The sequence below is a fragment of the Podarcis erhardii genome (assembly GCF_964252035.2).
Source record: "Podarcis erhardii genome assembly, chromosome: 4".
Classification (NCBI taxonomy): Eukaryota; Metazoa; Chordata; class Lepidosauria; order Squamata; family Lacertidae; genus Podarcis; species Podarcis erhardii.
Genome location: NC_138508.1, coordinates 78661828 through 78682008, shown reverse-complemented (window position 1 = coordinate 78682008; position 20181 = coordinate 78661828). Strand labels below are relative to the sequence as shown.

Genomic DNA, 20181 nt, shown 5'->3' with positions numbered 1-20181 from the left:
CCCACCCCACCCCCACCGCCTCAGGAAAGGCGAGGAGCCCCCTCCTCCCGCCACCCCACCCCCGCCACATTCCCACACGCGAGGTTGCCAGCGCATCTTTCCCTCGCTCTCTCCCCCCCCCCCCGCACCTCCCGCCCAAAGCGACGACGCAACCAATTGGCCAACCTGAGTCTCCCATTTGGGCTGGTTTACTTTCCAGAGTTCAATTCTCCGCCACCTTCCCTCTCCGCCACACACCCCACCACCACACGCGCGCGCTGCCTCGGACGCCTCCTTCCCTTCCCTTCCCTTGCCCTCCCCCCCAGCCGCCGCCGCCGCCGCCGCCGCCGAGCTTGGTTTCCTCAGGGTCGAGGGTGGTGCTGGCGGTGCCCCCCCACCGTCAGGAAAGACCGGGGTCTGAGGGGGGGGGGTGTCTCCGTTTTACCTGAGGGAGGGGGAGGGGAACCAAAGAAGGAAGGGGGGAAAGAACACACACACACACACACACACACACACACACACACACACACACAGCCTGCCGTTCCCCTTCCCGCCTTCTCTCCGCTCGCTATCCAGCCGGACCATTGGACCGACTAGCCCGCCCGCCTGCCTGCCTCCGCTCTGCAGCCCCTTCGCTCCCGCCTCAGCCGAGGAATCCTGCCGCCGCTCTTGCCGCTCGCTTCTGCCTGCCGCCGCTGCCTCTAACCCCGGCCGTCGGCTAGGCAAGGCTGGGCTGGGCGGTTCTCCTAGAGCAGAGGCGCGAGGCGCGCAGCCCCGAGACTCGGCTCGCCGCCGCCGCCGCCGCGCGCGAGTCACCCCGGCTGATGACGGATCATTAAGAAGAAGTGGCCTTAGCGTCCCGTCCTCCCTCCCCGCTCCCCGCCACCTGGCGCCTCTCTTTTAGAGCAGAGGATGCGCGCGGATAAGTGGCGGAAGAGGGGCGCGCGCGCGCGCGCGTGTCGAGATGGTGATGGAGATGGATCGGGAGAGGTAGGCGAGTGGGAAGCGCTCCTCTGATCCCGACGACCCCCCTCTCCATCTCCTCCCACCCCCACCCCGCATCATTTTAAAAAGCAGCCCTTCCCTAAAATTTGGTACCCAAGTTTGACTGCACTCTCCCCCCCCCCCAGCCATCCTCCTCTCCCGATCCTCAACTGCAGGCATCTATTTCTTTCTCTATATATATCAAAGGAGACTTCACTAGTTTCTCCTTGACAGGGGCTGATCTGTTAACCCAGGAACTACCCTAGAAGGTTGGTATCATTGTGGAAGAAAATCCTTCATTTCCTGTGTGCTCAGTAAGTTTTTTTTTTTAACCAACAACCTCCCTTTTCCCCAATTTATTCTGTCTTGTTGTACATTTGCTTTGCTTGTGAGGTTTTAATGACATAAAAACACTAAATGGGAAAGGAGACATTTGATTTTTGTCTTGGTATGCTAGAGTTTTTTTTATATATCTATATCTGCATTTTAAAGTTGTGGCGTTTGAAGACTTGGTAGATATGGTCACTTATGTGGAGAACATTTTATAGCTCATATATGGAAATATTGCATTTACTATCACCTACCAATAAATCTATGATTTATTTCAATCATGAAAATAATTTGTGAGTTGCTTCCAGATAAGTATATATAATGTGTATTATTTTGTTTTAAAATCCAAAATACAGGGAAGAATAGACAAAGACTTACCTGTTACACATTAAATATAGTTCTGCATTGAAACAGATCACAGTTTTGTAATTCTATTTGCATGCCACCTTTGAGGGAAAATACTTTAAAAAATGCATTTGTAATTTTTCCATTGTCTAATTATAAATTTATTCAATGCTTAGATATGTATTTTTTTCTAGTGTATATTAGCAAATAATTTGGCAGGTAGTGATTATCATAAAGTTGCTGGCACTTGTTCACTGGTTAACATAACTTTTCAACCTTTTTAGGACCATTTTCCACTTAAGGCTAGCCATATTTGAATTATGTTTAGCTGCATATATATCCTAGCAGGGTCTGATATTAGAGTTAGTCCTTACTCATTTATTTAGAAATTATATTGAAGTAATTTACCTTCAGGCATCAAGAAAAAAATGATCTGATCTCGGTAACCAAGGATATATGAAACATCTCACTGAGTTTTTCCAGCTATATTTTTGAGGCAATCACACAGTCACTAAGGAGTAGTAGTAGAAATTTAATAATGAATTCAACAAGGTGCTTATTTAGTAAGATAAGTGAGAATGAGGCTAGCATTTTCATATTTATGACTAATTTAAATAGAGCTGTTAACTTACAGAAGGCTTAAAAAACATATACCCAACTTCATTCTACACCCAAACACATGTAAAATAAATAAATAAGCAGATCCCCCAGTTAGGCTAGATAACATAGGTGGGAAGAAAAAATAATAATGCATAAGACAATAATGTAAACTTGTATATCCTGATACATTCAGCATGGTTCTGGCATAAGTAATTTAGTGCAGATCTGTTTGCTTTAACCACACAGATATTACAAAATGAATTAACAGAACAGTTGTACTGAGGGGGGGACACCCCATATTTTTCCTTTGAAATATGAAGTGCAACTAACTTGAAATGACACATGGAAGCCAGTGAATAAATCATGGGAAATATTAATATTTGAAATGTATTGTATTTACACTTTAGCTACCTTTTTCTTATCTGTAAATACCTCACTTTGGATTCCATCAGTTTGATTCAGCATTTTGCCATATTTTTAAAAGATATACAGAACCATATCTTGACACCTTGATCTTAACACTTGGACTGGGGAGTAGTTACCATTGATTTAAATGAAATTTATTTCCAAGTTGAGTGGCTTAGTATCACAGTCTTGATTTTTTTAAAAAAATAAAAACCCGCAAGCCTTTGAAAGTCAAATGTAGTAAGAATGACACAATATTAGAAGCAGTAAAAACTGGCAACAATCCAGCACAGAATTTGGGGTGCTTAAGCCAAAAGCATGTCCAAATCTGTGTTGGATGGTGATGCTTAATTTTATTTTACACTTCACTAGAAGGAAAAGAATTTGGAGGAGTCAATGGACACAAACACAACACTCCAATCTGTTCTTATACTATCCATAATGTAACAAATATTATATAATGTATTTTATAATTAGACTTATGTAGAAAGGGATGGCATGTTATCTTACCTATTTAAATACACCTTATTATGTGTAATATCCAATATTCCCCCTCTTCCTATATGTAATATATTTATAGTGCAGCACATTATTTTTGTACATTATGGCTATAAACCAATTAACTGAAATTCCTCAGTAAGTGGTGGCCTCAATACAATACATTGCTTAAAATGCTGTCATATGTTGCAACCACCACAAAGGAAGGGAACACTTTTTTGTTAATGTATTTCACAGCAAAATGTGGATTTGGGTTATGAGGTTTAAAAAAGTGGATTTGCAATTATTATTATTATTTTTAAGTTTAATGCTCCTTATAGTAGCAAAGTGATCTCAGCAAGAGCTTCTAGCAAAATGGCACAAAGGTTAAATACAGAACGTTGACAGCCATAAGGCAATCAGAATTTTGCCATTGATTCCAGTGGGATGGCCTTGTGTTCTTATTAGGTGTACTCATGATATCACTGTTCATTTGCATCACTTTCTGGCCTTTCTTGGTCTTGTAGATTTAAGCCTAGCTCCTTTATGTATGTATTCATTAGGTAGGGCTAGTTTCCTCTGGACTTAACTGTTAAAAGCAACATGATACTTCTTTGAGCTGGAAGAGAAACTTTTGGTTCCACTCAGCACTCCAGCCACAGTGTTTCAATAGGGTCACAGTTGGGGCCTTATCTTTATCCTGCTGAAGTCTAAGAGAATCATGCCTTGATGATTTGGCTTCTCAGACCTAAACATATTTTCTGGAAAATAAACACTGCAGATTTTTTTTATTCCACGTATGTGTGCATAGAATTTCACTTGAGGTTTGTCTTCCTTGTCAGTGAGTGTGTTTAGTCAAAGCATTAGGAACTCAGTGTCATGGTGTTAAGCTCACAGAAAGTATTTACAAGAGTGGCCCTGGGCACTCGTCTCCTTTACGTAAAGGTTTTATTTAGGAAGCAAGCAGAAATGACAATAGAAAGGGGAACACGTGCAAAGACCTGCTGCAAGGAGGCAGAGGACTCAAATCTAACAAGATAGTATCACATGATGTGGCACACTGTAAGAAATATTTGCTATTTGCTTCTGCAAAAACATGATCAAATTTGGATAAACAAAAAGAAAAAGACAAAAAAAGAAAAGCATTTTAGTGGTTTATTTTGCACTTCACCAATACATACAGCCAGATCCACAGCATAGTTAAAGTAGTGTATTTGGGTTTAAACTAATTTAATCCCATTCATTTGAACAAGGTTTGTTTTAGCTTGTAGATTGGGAAACAGAACTATATATATATATATATATATATATATATATATGTATGTATGTGTGTGTGTATTCTATTTAGCGACATCACATTTTCTTGCTTGTTAGTGCAGATTATATTTTCCATACAGTAAAAATGTTCTTTATATTTTTAAACCTCAAGCAGGATGTAAACACATTCTGTATTTAAACATTTCTTGGTTCTGTCAAAGAGTATGCTCACAAACTTTCACAAATGTCCTGTTCATCAGATTTGGAATTAAAGTGGAGGTCTATGAGGGAAGAGAAAACAAACTCTTTGCAGTATCATATCTGTAGCTTCTCAGCATCTATATGTATGTGTGTGTATAAATACAATTACATCCATTAGTAAAACATAATATCAGTTTTGAATATGAATCTTATTTGTGATTTTTAAAAGTTATTTAAATTCTTATAAATGGTAAAAATATATATAATATTATATTCAAGGAAAATCCTATTAAGGAACAACAAAAAGAGCCATTTATGTTAAACCTATTAAATAAAAGAAGGCACAAATTATAACATTTTAGCATCTAGAATACACATACACACATACACACACACACAGAGAGAGAGAGAAATTAAGCAATCACTTTATACATTTAGGAGATTAAATCCACAATTATTTTGCCCTTTTACAGATAAAACATCAATTTAGCAGTCATATTTAGATTCCTCCCCAGTAACTGAAATATTGTGTATTTTTTTTTTTATGGGGGAAAACTTGATTCTGAAAAGTAACACTCTGTCTCACATCACACATACAAATCCATGCTGAATTAGTCTTCTTTGCACTGTCAGATACTAAAATATCACTATGAGGAAATAAATCATTTATTTGAAGCCCATTCTGTTCTATGCCAGATTCTTCTAGCTGCATTCATTTCGAAGCATTGGTTTTAACCTACAACAGTTTCAAACCTGTGTATCTTAGGGCCTGTTTTTCCTCCTGACCACTGAGATTTGGGAAAGAGGACAACTGCAGGTCCCATAATTCCAAAGTGTGTTCTGTATTTAGGCCCAGCTCTTTGAAGTTCTCTGCTTTGGGAAGCCTTCAGAGCCTAGTGTTACGAATATTCAGAGAAAGAGTTTTCATTTGAAAATGCATTCCATTTGATTTTGCTATGGTTAACTTTCTCTCGCTTTTACTGTGGCCTCTATTTTGTGGTTGTAATGTTACTGCAATAATTTTGACAACCTGGGATTTTAGGATAGATAAATCGGTAGATGTATGCTTTATGTCAGGCTGTCCAGTTACAGAGAATTTGCTTAAGTTTTCAGAATCCCTATATAAAAAATGAAGTGTACCAACATCATTGTGGGTTCACTTAAACAAATTGGTTTGCTGTTTATTCCAGTGCTCATCTCATGCATGCAAGCAGAAACCATTTAGAACCCATCTAGCACCAATTTTAACAATTTGAATGACTCAAAACCAGCATACATGAAAGTATTTTATTTTTGAGATCAGTTTCTAATATTGCGTTTAAGAACAAGTCTGTTCTCAAGGATTCACATGTAAGATTTGACTTCCCCTTCCCCCATGGATACTATCTATGTTTACTCAAAAGTAAGGCATTCAGTTCAATGGAACTCACTCCCAAATAAGTAGATATAAGATTTCAATCTTAATGGGGTGTAAAGCAGTTTAAAATTTCTGAAAAAGGCAGGCAAACCTTATATAGGGCCTTAAGCCTGGATGTTGTAATGTAATGTACATGTACCCACATGGCAAAGCTAAAAACACACAGGTCAGAATTTGTTCCTATCTTCTAAATAATAAAAGTACATATTGATGGAACTTATGGAAGAATATAACAACTGACATGAAGCCTAAGACATGAAGCAAGTTCCACTGATTTTCAAGTAAATGTTTGTTTGGTCTGGGATACCAATTTGGTCTGAACAATTTCAGAATAAAAAGCTAACATTACACATAATGAAAGAGCATTGCTAATATCATCCTATCTCCTGAACACTTCTTTTTGATTGCAAGGTCAATCTCATTTGTATGATGTTGATGACATACATAGAAATGAATACAGAACGCTTGCTAGTGGAACTTCCAACTGTGCGGGATTTTTTATTTTTAGTTAATTTTAGTTATCAGTTGTGTCAGTGCGTTTTGGGGTGGGAAGCTAATAGTAAAAAAAAAAGGTTTGTGTGTGTGTGTGGGGGAGGCAGTGTCACATACAATATGTGAATTAATCACCTAGTATTTACTTACATTATGGAGTTTTGCTTAGCTAGCTAGATATATGAAAATACAGACCCAGACCTGAAGGATGGCTAAAATTTCAGACCTGTTCACCTTCATCAGAAGAGTGTGCAAGTAATCAAGAAACAATATTTCCACACTGTTGTTTTCTAGAGTTGACTCTGACTTGTGTGCTCTAGGTCTTCATCAAAATCATTTTTATTCTAAGCAAAATGGCTGGAATTCCTAGGAAGCCTGAATGCATTCATGAAACTATGAACTGAGACTAGAATCTAAAGAGCTACTGGGGCCCCAGGGCCTTGTACTTCCCCAGTGGGCACCTTCAGTTTGGATAGCAGATCACCATGTCGTATGTTAGGGATTGGGAAGTGATGGTCCTCCCAATGTTGTTGGACTCCCAGTTCCCATCAGCCTCAGCTTCTCCAGTGTTCAGGGATACAGCAAGATGGAGTCCAATAATGTTTGGAGGGTCTCTGGCTCCCCATTCTGAATCATAGAGTTGGAAGGGATGCTGAGAATTATCTAGACCAACTCCCTGCAATGCAGAAATCCTTTGCTCAATGCGGGGTTCAAACTCACAGCCCTGAGATCAAGAATCTCATGCTCTGCCAACTGAACTTTCCCTCGGGGCAACTGAGCTATTCTGGTCATAGGCATTTAGACTATCAATGAGCAAGTTATACTCAATTAATCGATCTTACGTTCATGTCAACATATTTTAAACCAGGTGTATGGTATAAGTTAATGTAGTTTAGGGCATATGGTAAATAACAAATATCCTCCACAGACATCATGAGTTTAAAAAGGAAAGCATTGAACAACATTTTCTTTTTCTCCTCGATGTTTGTATTTTGAAAGATTTGCATTTTTATTCTGTTTTAAGGAATGTGACTGACTATTCAGGTGAAACATTCATTATAAAGCACTCACTGTAAACAAGATGAATCAGGTCTAGAACAATTTTTCCCCCTTCCCAAATTCTTTTGGTTAAAGAAGTCAGTTATTACTTGTCACAACAGTAGGTTAAAAAGGCAGACAGAAATGTAATTTTAAAGTTAGCAGTTCTTTACATTATACTTGAAGAACAGTCTCACGGGGGAGAGAAAAAAAAGAAGACATGGTACATTGTTCTCTATGTCATTTGTTTAAATGCAAATTTCAGGCGCTGACTTAACACCAAAAAAAGGAAAAAAGAAAGGCGGGTTCTGCAGTAGCATTGGTGTTAGAGACCCCCCCCCAGCATATTAAGAACCAGTGACAAAGGAAAATTTAAATTCACACAGCTGATATTCAGATTGCTTGTTGCATGTTGCAGTTTTAATTCCTCCTTATTTCTTTTCCCTTACTCATTATGGCTAGTAGTTTAACAAGCACTTTTTGTATGCAAAAACCTTATCCTAACAGCAAACCTGTGAAACAGAGCCTTACTATGTCCATTTCTCTGAGAGGCCTTGACTTGCCCATTGCCACTGGGTTACCATGGCTGATTTCAAATTCAAGCCCATATATATATATATATATATATATATATATATATATATATATTCAATTCTGATCCTGTGTCCACTCCAGCAGACACTGATATTATTCAAGCATAATTTGTAATGCTTATTTTATTTTTTTAATGTTTGGGACTTTTAACAAGTAGAGCCCATGAGTTGTGACACCGCATGCGTCTACGTTTGGAAACTTCTGACATATCTGCCAGTGACCTCTTTAAAAACAAAACAGTCCATAATATATGCAGGATAATTTATATATATATCATCTATGTACCCTATAAATGTATAAACATATTAGATAAGTCATCCTTAAAAGAATAGCTTGAGTCAATATATTTATTTTTTTCTTGGATCTGTAGCTCACCTGTGCTCCAAGTAGCTCATGGTAGCTGGCATACACAACTCTCTCCCCCTCTCTATATTATCATCACAACAACAGCTGAGAGCTGGGGACTCGCCCAGTGAGTTTCATGTCCCTGTCGGGACTTTGAACTCGTCTCCCAGGCCCTAGTCTAACACTCTAACCACCACACCTCACTGACTGTCTAACATTTACACATCTAACTTCAAAGTAGATCCTAATATAACATGTACAAATAACATGATCTTCCCACTTCTCTTACAGAATAAGTTTGTGTGCATGTTTACTTATCAGCAAATGTTATTGAGTTGAATGGCACTTACTCCTCCCAAGTAAACATAATCAGGGATAAGTTCCACAGAATGCAGTGAGGCTTACTCCCAGGTAAACATGTATAGGATCAGGCTATAAGAGAACAATTAAGACTACAATCCTATACAATGCTTTAACTCAACAGGGATTGCTTAGAGCAGAGGTCAGCAAACTTTTTCAGCAGGGGGCTGGTCCACAGTCCCTCAGACCTTGTGGGGGCCCAGACTATATTTTGAAAAAAAATAAAATGAATAAATTTCTATGCCCCACAAATAACCCAGAGATGCATTTTAAATAAAAAGGACGCATTCTACTCATGTAAAAACACACTGATTCCTGGACCGTCCGCGGGCTGGATTTAGAAGGTGATTGGGCCGGATCCGCCCCCTGGGCCTTAGTTTGCCTATCCATGGCTTAGATATATAGAATTGTTCAGTCCACAACAATAAAATAGTCATATAGTTCTAAATAGGGAAGTCCCAGAGTAGCAGTTGGTGGGGCTTCACTTGCATAAATGATCTAAGGCTTCTTGGACTGCTTTTATTTCATGGAATATAGCCTTGGTTTGGGCTTCTAGGGCTGTAATGCACACTTTACAAGGGAGTAAGTTCAATGCGACACAATGTGACTTTGAAATTAATAAGGAGAGGAATTCACCGTAGTGCTATGACAATTGCTTCATGAGCACAAGAATTTCAGCTTGCCAGAAGGAACAAGACTCCGTCTCCTCTCTGGGTAAACTATTCGGGGGGGGGGGTGTTCTCCTGGACACCCCCCCCCCCGAGAAAATGTGGTGTGTGTTTGTGGCAAATGGGGAGGGGGAAGGAAAGTGAGGTAAGCCCCAATGCACTAGTGGAAGTCTGTGTTCTGGATTCTGCTAGTTGGATTTGTTAGTTGAATCCAGTCCAATGTGGTTAGAGCAGCTTTATACATAATATTTTTCCAACACAGAGATAAGTTCTACATTCAAAAAAGAAGCACACACTTCTGTACAAAGTGCACTGCAAGAACTTCTTTAACTGATGCACGGGTTAGCAGTCCATTCTGTGTGCTGGTGCAGACTTGATTCATGATGTTGCATTATAATCTCTCCCTCTGATTAGGAAGAATGAAATGTGTGAAGGAGTCTTTAGCTTTTAGAACAGTTCATATATAAAAAAAATATGTTTGACAGCTTCCCTCCCACCGAAGGCCTTCAAAGCAGCATGCAAACATTAAATTAAAACACACACAGAGGCAGTACAATAATCAATCAGAAAGCAACAAAAATAAATTAACATAACAAACAAAAAACCAATGCACACACACACACAAATACCAAACAAACCCAAATATCAAAATAATGAATGAGGGGAAATTCCCTGCCAATCAAAGTCCTCATGAGCAGGGCTGGCTCAAGACATTTTGCTGCCTGAGGGAAAGGAGAAGATGGTACTCTCCCATTCTACATACATATATATGCTAACTTGACTGCTACTTACTTCAACGCTGGCAATGGGATAGTATCCTCCACAGCATCTGAGGACAGCAGGCTAGTTAGGGGGATGCTGCCTCCCAGCTTGGACCACCTATGAATAATGAAGAACCAGCCCTACTGATGAAGCATAAGTTTCCACTGAATATCAGAAAGCCTGTAAAGTGGGAGGAAGACTCTCCTGGGGGATGGATTTCCAAAACCTAGTTGCTGCCACAGCCCCCCATCTCATACCACTGCCAGCTGCACCCCTCTGAGCAATGGGGGTGGGGAGGGGCTGCATCCTTAACCTTTGCGACAGTTCCTTATGCTACTGTTTCTTTAAATGTGATGGGGTACTGCGGGTGGCGCTGTGGGTTAAACCACAGAGCCTAGGACTTGCTGATCAGAAGGTCAGTGGTTCAAATCCCCGCGACGGGGTGAACTCCCGTTGCTCAGTCCCTGCCCCTGCCAACCTAGTAGTTCGAAAGCACGTCAAAGTGCAAGTAGATAAATAGGTGCCGCTCCGGCGGGAAGGTAAACGGCGTTTCCGTGCGCTGCTCTGGTTCACCAGAAGTGGCTTAGTCATGCTGGCCACATGACCCGGAAGCTGTACGTCGGCTCCCTCAGCCAATAAAGCGAGATGAGCGCTGCAACCCCAGTCAGCCATGACTGGACCTAATGGTCAGGGGTCCCTTTACCTTTACCTTTACCAAAACATGGCCAAAGTCCAGATTGGGTTTGAGCACCCCCTACCTTTCCCATCATACTTCCATCCTCTCTCTGAGATGCACTTGGAATAGGACCTCCACTGACAATCTCAGTGGGTAGATGAGTTCAAGTGGCATAAGGTTATCCCTTCAATATCCCGGTCCCAAATGTTATAGGGCTTTTAGAAGCCACGAGCAGCAATTTGAATTGTACTCTAAAAAAAATAACAACCAAAAGCCATGGCATGGGCTTAAAGCAGGATGCCACAGTGTTATGCACCAGTTGCTATTCCTGAAAACTTCTGAGAGGAAGGCCTTTGTAAAGACAATTCCACACCAACCATTTGATGTACTAACTGAGACTCACACACTCTCTCTCTCACACACCTATGCTCTTTATCTGTCACCTGCAGATTACCAGCTGTATTTAACTTCCCCCCATAAGTTATTCCGGTGAATTGCCTTCAGCAAACGCTTTTCACAGCATTAGGGCAGAACTAGGCTACAAAAGAATATTAATCTAATACATTCCAGAATTCAAATCCATGTGATTAATAAGCATTATCTATAAATAAGGCCCTAATGATTCTTTGGCAATGTTGTAAACACAAGAATCAGAGGCAATTATTGTCATTATTGTTCTGCAAGTACTTTCTGTGAATACCAAATGGATATTGCTGTCCAGCTTCTTGGCAAATGTATATCTAGTAACGAAACAGATGTCAGCCAGCCTGGGCTGCCTTCAATTACACTCGCCCAATGCACAGGGTGTGTAAAGGAAGAAGGAATCAATTTATTGAAGGCAAATAACCTGCTGGTTGAAACTGTCTCCCGGTCCTTATTAACCCACTTAAAAACGTACGTTTTACAGTAATGCTAGAGAACTCATTTTCATCACCCTGTGAAGCAGACTGGAAGTGCAGTGACCATGATTATTAGTACAGAATGGACAGTTGGATCATGGATGGATGGATAGATAGATAGAACGACAGATAAACAGCAGCAAAAATTGTCCTTGCCTTATCTAATACATGCAATGGAAAACTGTAATGAAGGGTGAAATATGAAAGCTGTTTTAGCATGATATGGAAAACAATGCAGACCAATAAACAATATTTTTTTACAAAAGAGAAAGGTCTGGTTAAGATTTCTGTAGAGCATATAGCTATGCCATGGTCCAAAACTCACATTTAATTCTTACAGCGAATGATATTTTTGTTGTTGAATCCAAGTTATGAATTCATTGAGCCCTTTTAATTGCAAAGTATTTCGTATTCTTTATCATTTCCATCCTCAACAGTTTCGTGGGTAAGGTAATTTTGAATTTCCATTTTTCAGAAAGAGAAATTGAGAAATTTGCCAATTTAGTCTAGATTAGTGGGAGAACAGACCTTCCCAGCATGTTAGAAGTGGTATGAGCACACATTGTCTTTCCTTGGGGGTGGGAGCCTCAGAATGAATGGAATGTGTGTTGAAACTACTCTTAGCACATTTAGTAATGGCTCTGTTTAGATGTCTCACTGAATTGAGGTTTAGCATTGCATACATAAACATCAGGCTCTTTCTGTCCTCCTCTTATGTGGCTGTGAGGAGATCAGAAGCTTTTGTTTCCATTTTCAACTAACCACAGTTACTTGTTGCCCCACTTCTCATGTGACACTAAACATGAGCAGGAAGGAAAGAGTTCGTTTCACTTTCCATGAAAGCTGGCTTGTCATTATGCCTGAACCAGAGATCAGAACAAACAGAGATTTCTGGCTGTCTGGCTTATTTAATTAATCAGAATTTGTTTTAAACCACCATCGCTGGTTCATAGGCAATGACAAATCAGGGTGTGTGTTTTTTTGGATTGTGAAATGAATTCTGTCAAAAGCCTTCTCTCAGCTTTGTGGGAGAAGGAAAGGGGAGAGGATAGTTCACGAGCCTGAGACTCACATCATCTGCTTCATGTTTGTGTGTGTAACCTTAAACTAGGGAAGAGCAACCAGTTGAAGTCCCAAAGGCCTCAAGTGGTCTCTCCCAACTCTAAAATTCTATGATTCTAAGTTACGGTACCCACCTCTGCACTATATCATGGTTTAGTGCTATGTGCAAACATAGCCACGAAGTCCAAAAGCTGTACAAATTTAAGCTAACTTCAAACCTTGGTTGCTGGTGCTGACTTGTTTCCCTAAACAATAGTTAAGTTTAAACAAAAGGCCTGTATTTAAACATAATACTCCATTATTATTATATTTTTTTTTTTAAAAAAAGAAGAAGTAAAAGCATCTGATCTTCTCTTCGTCAAGCCAGAGGAGAAAGTATGGGAGACTGCATGCCCTTGACACTTGTGCCTGATAACTGCAGACATAACTGTTTGCCTTTACCTTTAGATGATGGGAACAGGATTGAGGCAGCAGTTTGGATGCTGATTTTACCCAGCTCCATGGGCCACTTACACAGCTGGGTGGGGGCACCTGTACCTGTCAATCACTTGGCAGCATCATGATTGCAGTGGAACTTTGCCATTTGCAGACCTGCTTGAATTCAAGATAGACTGAAAAGGAAAAGGGCCTTTGAAGTGATCAGCTCCAAGTTGAGCTTCTGAGTGGTGCCAGTCCCAGCAAGACTTGCATTGGGCACCATCTGAAAAAGCCCTAGATGTAAATCCCACTTGCAGAGGAGCATTTAAGGCTCTTGATTGCTCCTTTGGAGCAGTGGCTATACCCACTCTACCTGGGGTCATATAATGTCACATGTAGGGCAGCTGGGGAATAATGACCTTTGGCCAAATTAGGATCCCTTCTGGGTCTAGTTGGGCCTGTGAGCCAGAGGAACGCCCCCTGACCGGGTTAAATACTGACCAGGTATTATAGCATTAGAGATACCGACCAGAAATAATCTGTCATCTTTACCATAATATATGCAGCGCCAATTTTCATATTAATAGCTGTCTGAAGAACTTTGACTTTTGATATCTCACACGATCAATCTCAAAAGCAGCAGTGAAAAAAAATCATTATACTTAGCTTCCCCTTAATTTGGTTGGTGGGGAGTTGCCATAATATTACTACAGCTGGGATTATTGATGTTAATGGCAGACAATAACATTTCAGAAAGGTTTTTTTGGGGGGGAACTGGTGGCAGGTACCATAATCTAGTTGCCTTCACATATATTATCAATGGGCATAGCTATCCATAAAACATAAAACTTGGTTGCATTCTTGATCTGCCTTTTGGACCACATGAGCACACCCAAGTTTCTCTCATTGGGGCAAACAGCTTGGAAGCAGAGGGTGTTTATTGGACAAAATGGCACAAATAAGTGAGAATAATTGTTTTGTGAATGCTTTCTGAATGATTTTTTTTTAATAGCACAGGCATGTCATAGACCTGATTGGATTCAGCCCCCCATCCCCCCCAGCAACTTCTATTACATTTTAAAAACATAGGTACAGTAAGCTGCCTTATTCCTAGTCACAACATGGTTCTATGTGGCTCAGTATTGTCTATATTGACTTACAGAGTCTCAGACATAAGCGTTTCCCAGTCCTAGCTGGCAGTACCAGAGGCTGAATTAAAGATCCAAAAGGCCCTTAAAGAAACAAACCATGGGAGAACCAAATCATGTGCCTTCTGCTCCATGCCTAGTTTGGCCCTTAATTGAAACACCCTCCGCCTGCCTGCCTCCTTCGTACAGGAAGCTTCTGCCATATATTGCTTCACTGATGAGTGAAGTTCAGACTTAGCCCAATGGGTAAATGGGAAAAAGGAGTATTTTTTTTTTTTTTGCATTATGGATGCACTGAATTCTTTCTCTCTGGTATTTTGGGCATATAAAGCACAGGGTAGATTAAGCAGACAATGTGTTAATTTTTAATGCTTTTTTTTTGCATTCATAGGTATGGCCTGTGCTTAGTTTGCAATATCAAAGGTATGATGAAGCCCTGTAGAAAAATAGAACTGCAAGCATTCCTCCATGGAAAAGTAGATTGCATGAATCCCCATCAGCTTCTGACACAACAAGGACAAATTGGCCTTGTAGCCCTCCACCCCAGGCTGTCTCCCATGTATACTACTTTTCTCCTGCATTTAAATGCACACTCAACATCCCGCAGACTGGCTATTGTTTCATTTAAAATGTACCGCAAGCCACTGTCTTCCCAGGGCAAGTAGGATGAGGTTGTACAAATGTACAGAAATATGAACAAACTTAAATAAGTAAAATAATGGCAGATGTCCAAGTATGGGTGGTGGGTTATGAATGCAGTAATCCTGAGTCAACTCATCCCTTAGGTTAGAGTGAGTTTTACACTCCTTCGCCAAACAACTATCATTATTCTTGAGAATGTGGTCATCTTCTGTTCAGCACAATAGCAGTCATTTACACATGCCATGCTAGAGTTCAATATCTGGGCCTGGAGGAAAATTACTGGCAGTAGCAAGATGTAGCAGGATTCTTGCTCAACACTGACCGGCACCCAGTTGGCCAAGAGTGTCACCATCTTTGCAAGCTGTCTATAACCTGACTAAGCCACTGGGAGGGAGAGAGAGAGGAAGAGGAAGAGGAAGAGAGTCCTATGTTGTGGCCAAGAGACCCTGGAGTATGTTCTCATTTCAGGCAGGACATCAGCCAGGTTAAAAACACTTGCTACTTCCAACCTGCCCAGGCTTCTGAGGTCACCCTTGCCCAGAGCTAAATACCAAGATAATCCTATTGCCATCTCTGCTGCTAGGTTAACAAACTATGATGAGCAAAGGAGGCTAAGGTGGAGGGTCCAGTGAAGAGATTCAAGACAGGAGTTTGCAAAACAGACAAAATTACAAACTTGGAGAGTCAACTGTGCCCAAAAACACAGCAGGAAAGTTGGAGTATTGGCAAAGTTCATGTCTGGGCAAAGTTTTTGTGGGTAGCTTTAATGAGAGCGAATGGGATGTGGGTGGTGCTGTGGGTTAAACCACAGAGCCTAGGGCTTGCCAATCAGAATGTTGGTGGTTTGAATCCCCACGACGGGGCAAGCTCCCATTGTTCAGTCCCAGCTCCTGCCCACCTAGCAGTTCGAAAGCACGTCAAGTGCAAGTAGATAAATAGGTACCACTCTGGCTGGAAGGTAAACAGCATTTCCGTGCGCTGCTCTGGTTCGCCAGAAGTGGCTTAGTCATGCTGGCCACATGACCCGGAAGCTGTCTGCGGACAAATGCCGGCTCCTCGGCCTATAGAGCGAGATGAGCGTGCAACCCCAGAGTCGGTCCGCGACTGGACCTAATGGCCAGGGGTACCTTTACCTTTACTTTTAATGAGAGAGACAGAGAGAGAGAGAAAGAAAGAGAGAGAGAGAAAGAGAGAGAGAGAGAGGAAGATGTGAACTACTACTTTTTTTGGGAAAGATTTAAGCATTTACATCTGATTCTTTCCTCACAAAGGGTGGTGTAAATTGGGGAAAATGTACATAAACGTTTTGCACACACACACAAAGTATAAATCAACACAAGCAAGATATGAAGGATCCTTATAACACTTCTCCCAGCTCCAGACAAGTCACAAAATGTATCCGAGATTATTATTATTTTCCTGTTGGCAAAATGTGCATAATAGGGTTGACTATGCACCTAAAAAAGCAATTTGAAATGTATGTGTGAAAAGTGATAGTGTCTATTTGTGCAGTACCCATATTATTGCTGCTCTTATTACAAGCAATGCAAAGGAGAAAGGTGTGTGTGTGTTCTTCTACAACCGGCAAGCAGGATATATATGTTTTGTGATTACAATAAGTGCTAGTTTGAACATGGTGCAGTGTTGGGGAATGACACGCTTTCTTTTTAATATTAATGCTATATAGTTTCTCTATTTAATTTATCTTTCCTTTTAAATCATACTGCTATTTCCCCTTACTGTACATTTGAATATTGCAGAAATAGCTTAGCTCTTGTTTGTTATATTCAGAAAAGATAAACAAAATTCATTTGCTTAACCTTCTTATCGGGATGTATATTTAATAATTAGCGAGCCACAGTCCTCCAAGACTGATCCAAGACGAGCTTCATTTACCCAATTGCATCCTTCCTTTCCTCCAAGAGCTCATTTCTGCTTTACACTAAGCCTGTGAGGTAGGTTAGGCTGCTCATTTCCGTAGGTTAGGCTGAGAAAGGACTTGCAAAAGGCTACAGATCAAGTTTCATGGTTGATCTGGGGTCTGAATGAGGTTGCCACCTGCTAAATCAATACATGTAGCCACTGCAGCACATTTGCTTTCTATGTATGTGAACAGGATATGTCTTATTGATTTCCAGAGATTTAGATCAGGCCAAGTGCCCAGCTGTGAGGAAAATGATAAAAGGAAACCTTTTCCTTGCCCGTTTCCATACAACCTGTTTATTGAGAATTCATCTTGGTTTTTCTTTGCACAAAGTTTGCAGAAAGGCTGTATGATGTTGGCTGTTTATTAAGCATCAACTCTGATTTGCTTACACAGAGATTATACCATGTCACACCATGCAACTATTTCCTCACACTTTCCAGTGCATTTCCCCATTATTTTAATTTCTGTAAAACATCAGGTTGTGTGTTTTTTTTTTTTTTTGTGGGGGAAGCAGCTATGTTGTGCAAGAACACCAAATCCATTTTAACGGCGCAACCTGAATTTTCTTGTATGCAACTGAATCCCACCTACAAAATAGAAATGGCCTGGATGCATGCCTAGACAAAGCTCAAATGTGACTACTAGCAAGGTAGGTGTGATATAAGTTGTTAGAACAGCCCCCCTTTTTTATATAAATCCTCATGCAGCGTACTCTTGTTATTCAGAAATATTCCACGAAGGCAAAAAGTGCAACGTGTAAAAGGATAAAGCTGAAGTATAAGCTCTAAATTAGCTATACGATGTATTTAGGTAGGTGAGGAGATAGATAGATAAGCAAATTAGCTAAAACACTGATGGGGTACAAGATGCTCTTTAACATGCCAATTATTGACTCAATAGATTGTTACGGCTTCCAAGCTATTAAGGTCTGCTGTGTCAATGTGTACTTGGGGACTGTTTAATATGCAGACGGATGGTATGACAGGCCACAACTACTATTGTCTATCACATCAGTCGAAATACATGCATGCATACTTTGTACACTTGTTAATGATGTTGTGCGTGCATAGCTGATTTTAAGGAATAATAAGACTCCAGCATTTCTTTTCAGTCCTAAGCTCCCCACCCCAAAGAATTCCCTTTTTAGGGCCTGAAATGGATACTTAGAGTAATTCCAGGTAATCAGTTCCTATCAAATTTGCAAAATTAACTATTCCATTTTTGCATGTGCAAAAGGGATCAGAACGTTCTGTTTTCTGTTGGAAGGGTGTGCAGGTTTGTCCTTTGTTTTGTTTTTTAGGGGGAGGGGTAAAAGAGAAAATCTTTTCTTTATTTCATCCATAATCTTCTTCAGTAGTAATTAAGTAAGCTTACGCTACCTAAGAGAACTGTTAATACAAGATAAGTGGCATGACTTTTTTTTTTTGATAAAATAAATATGAAGTAAGTCTTTGATTACTTACTAAGTTGTGGTATCTGTAACTTGCTTTCACAATGCGAAAAATGTATAAGATGCAATATGAAAGACTCATTTGATCACCATAAACAGGGGAAATCAGGATTTTTCATTTGGTTTTCAACCAATATTTATTTATTTATTAACATAGGCGGAACCATGTCTTGTGTTTAATAAGATACACTTTTCCAGTTTGCAAGCCAAACATAAAACTACAATGAAAACAAGAGTGAATAAACTCTGTCAGAAAAATATTTGGGGGAGCTGCTTGTGTAAGTATGGTGCCAATTTCTTAATCTATCGGACTTTTAAAATCATATTTCTATCTACATAAGCATCTAGCTATGCACATCAGCCCACCCTTGGAGCAGGCAGACTGAAACATACCTTGCCAAGATTATAAACTGGCTGTTTATTCTGAGCACAGTTCAAAATACTGTTTTTGATGCTTAGGGTGTATTGTTGTTGTTTTTTAGTCATTTAGTCGTGTCCGACTCTTCATGACCCCATGGACCAGAGCACGCCAGGCACTCCTGTCTTCCACTGCCTCCCGCGGTTTGGTCAAACTCATGCTGATAGCTTCGAGAACACCGTCCAACCTTCTCGTCCTCTGCCGTCCCCTTCTCCTTGTGCCCTCCATCTTTCCCAACATCAGGGTCTTTTCCAGGGAGTCTTCTCTTCTCATGAGGTGGCCAAAGTATTGGAGCCTCAGCTTCAGGATCTGTCCTTGCAGTGAGCACTCAGGGCTGATTTCCTTAAGAATGGAGAGGTTTGATCTTCTTGCAGTCCATGGGACTCTCAAGAGTCTCCTCCAGCCCATAATTCAAAAGCATCAATTCTTCGGCAAATAGGGTGTATTATAGTTATATGATAGCAGCTACAGTGCATATGTTAAAAATATAGCACTGTTTATAAAATCATTGTGGCTGCATTTAACTGAGTGGTGAGGAAAGTGCAGTCTGCAGAGGCTCAGAGGAACCCTCTACTTATTGCTTCAAATGTTTCCAGCATCCCAAACAGGTTATGGGGAGGTTTGTATTAAAGGTCAATTTTAGTCCTGGGAAGTGTAAGTCCAGGGCTCAGGAAGAGTTCTTAAGATGCAAGCACGGCTGGTAGTCCCTGGCATCGTGTAATATATTCATCTCTCTGCACAACAGTTCAAAAACAATGATGAAAAATGGAATAATATTCAGAGAAGGATCACAAACATGATAAAAGGTCTGTGAGGGTAGTGAAATAGAAAAGAAAGTTGAAGGAATTGGTATGTTTAGCATGGGGGAAAGAACGAAAGGATGATGATTAAAGGAGTTTATGTTGACACCTTTTGAAATACTTAAAAAGGTGTCACAAAGGGGAGACAGAAAAACGTTCCCCATCTCCATTGAGGATAGGGCGAAAAAGCAGTGGATTTAAATGGCAGATTTAGATGAAATATTACAGAAACATTGCGGACACTTCCAGATGTGGCTGTTAAGCGCTCTGAATCATGACATTTGGAGATCTGTAACTCACAGGTTCTGGATGTTAATGCTGCTGGCTCAGGTGGCTTAGCAGGAATAACAAAGGAAACTGATACTGTGGCTCCGAATTCATGTGGGGGAAAATATCTCTGCTTGGGGGGGGGGATATTGTGTACTTCCTGGGCCATCGCTCCTGCTTTTGGCGTGTGGCATCTGCGAGTGGTCAGTGGTGCAATGAGT

General features: G+C 40.6%; 1 long non-coding RNA gene across 2 annotated transcripts in view; it reads left to right on the top strand.

Annotated features, from left to right (window-relative positions):
* Window positions 1-334: 334 nt before the first annotated feature.
* The window catches only part of LOC309339877, a 28778-nt gene continuing 8931 nt past the window's right edge, over window positions 335-20181 (top strand). The window contains exons 1-2 of one of the 2 annotated variants that reach the window (XR_014155596.1): window positions 335-969; window positions 1198-1232. This is a non-coding gene — a long non-coding RNA (uncharacterized lncRNA). Of the gene's footprint in view, window positions 970-1118; window positions 1233-20181 lie in introns of those variants that run through there. The other variant, XR_014155597.1, reaches the window with a different exon arrangement.